Genomic DNA, 2,322 nt, shown 5'->3' with positions numbered 1-2,322 from the left:
GTCGCAAACATTAATGAGAGATGTCGTTACGGAGCTCAGGGACAACATGTGCTGTTCGAGGTTGTACATATAACCGCACTAAACTAATTCAGTGGCTTAAACGTGAGTGTTTTGAACATAAGCCTAAAACTAAATCTGAGTGTTCCTGTGAACGATTATACAGTTTCCATCACCTCCCAAAAGACGACGAATCAAATAGAATATGGAGGAAGAACTTAAACTTAAAAACACCTCCAAAACACCTGTTTGTGTGCTCGTTTCACTTCGTGCCAACACTATCCAGCCAACACTGGATAACCCGTATCCAACGCTCTTTATGGGTTACGAGAAGCCACCGGAGAAGAGACGCCGACCTAGGATTCGACATGTCACAACAACAACAACAACAGGTAACTTAACATTTAATCTAATGTCAACTAGCTTGTTTTTTCCTTAGTTTTTCTTGAATTACGTATTATTAATATATGAAAAACTGTGCCATGATGGTAGACAGGTAGCCTGATGTTTTTACCTCGCATAAACTTTTATTGTGACGAACTTGGAGAGCACAATGGTACACAGTGACAGATGCTAATTTAATTTCCTCTATTAGTTAACATTTGATGTAACAGAATATCTATATTGATGATATTAAACGCAGTCTAGATGTTTTTCAAGACTCTAATGCCCCCTAATTTTTTTTTTCTTTTCTGCCATTAAACAAATCGTCATTGAAGGACTAACCAGCTAAATATAAGACCGCCACAGCTAAATATGTACTTAATGTATTCCCTGCAGATGAGCCTATTGTGATGCAGGTTTCTGGGGACCCAGATCCTACCTCACAGACCTTTCATGATGCCCAGACACAGTGGTCAGACCCAACAATGGATGACCACACCTACACCAAAGCACCTACCATCACATGTGGTATGACAACTGCCCCATCCACTGAGAGGACACTGTCTGTTGCAGATGTTGTTTTGAAAGACGATACAGACTGTCTGCTGTACACAGGGATTCCACTTCTCGAATTCAAAACCCTTGTGTCTTGCTTGCAACACTTTGCCCCCACATCATCAGCAGAGGACCAAATCCTCTTGACATTAATGAAGCTTAGACAGAACTTTGTTATTGCCGATTTAGCTAGACGCTTCAAAATGTCACCTGGTCAGGTCAGTAAAACACTGACATTCTGGATAGATGTGATTGCTGAGCACACCCAGGATCTCATTCCATGGCTGCCGCGCGAAACAATAAAAGCCACTTTGCCTGCAAATTTTTAAGGACAATTTCCCCAACACAACTTGTGTCATTGACTGCAAAGAAAGTGTCTTGCAGAAGGCTAAAAATCTGGACTCAAGAACTGAATCTTATAGTCACTACTATGCAAACAATACTGTCAAGTATCTAGTAGCAATTGCTCCATCTGGTATGGTTATGTACATTTCACAGGCTTACGGTGGCAAATGTAGCGATAGATTCATCACACAGAACTCTGGGTTTCTCGACCATTTGCGTGCTGGAGATGAGGTGATGGGCGACCGTGGCTTCACCATCAGAGATCTGCTAGAGGAACGGCATGTTCGTTTGATCATGCCAGCTTTTACGCGCAAGAAATGCCAGCTGACAAATGAGCAGGTCACTCGCACAAGACGCATTGCTAATGTCCGCATACATTGAGCGAGCAATCAGACGTCTTAAGGTGTACAAGATCCTCTCTCAAACTGTGCCTATTCATTTTGTCCCTAAAATCGACAGAATATTAAAAATCTGTGCAGCACTTGTAAATCTGCGAGGAGAGCTTATTTCTAGAACATAGACTAGACATAGACCATATCTTACACAATCAGCTTGAGCTTAAATGTTCAATTCTCTCTATAATTTTATCAACTGTATAAACCAATACACAACTTTTACTTGCACTGATTTTTTTTTTCTAAACTGTTGTAATTATTCTTTTTTGTTTTGATTATTTTAATTTCTTCTATGTAAAGCACTTTGAATTGTATGAAATGTGCTATATAAATAAACTTGCCTTGCCTTGATATACCAACACCTTTTCTTTTAGTTGTTGTTTCATAGACAGCTATTTTATTTTTGCTGTGTAAATTTAAATTCTTAATATTTTTCAATCTCGTAATATTCTGCAAAAGAGAGAAGTGTGTGTACTTTCACAGTATAGTATTGCTATTTTTATTTAATGAAATGTTCTGAATACAACTGTTAACCAAATGTGCAAATGACACATTAATTTATTCTTATAAATAAATTCAAAAGCCAATGACTAAGTGTCTAATATGTTTTTATTCAGTGTGTATTTTATTTTATTTTAATTGTGGT

At 38.2% G+C, this 2,322-nt stretch overlaps 1 pseudogene; it reads left to right on the top strand.

Annotated features, from left to right (window-relative positions):
• Window positions 1–202: 202 nt before the first annotated feature.
• On the top strand, window positions 203–1,801 carry LOC130073480 (uncharacterized; annotated as a pseudogene).
• Window positions 1,802–2,322: the final 521 nt, after the last annotated feature.

The sequence above is a fragment of the Rhinichthys klamathensis genome, unplaced genomic scaffold, assembly GCF_029890125.1.
Source record: "Rhinichthys klamathensis goyatoka isolate OS25496 unplaced genomic scaffold, OSU_Roscu_1.1 h1tg000548l_1, whole genome shotgun sequence".
NCBI classification, from domain to species: Eukaryota; Metazoa; Chordata; class Actinopteri; order Cypriniformes; family Leuciscidae; genus Rhinichthys; species Rhinichthys klamathensis.
Note: the sequence above shows the minus strand (reverse complement) of the source record. Positions and strands in the feature narration are given on the sequence as shown.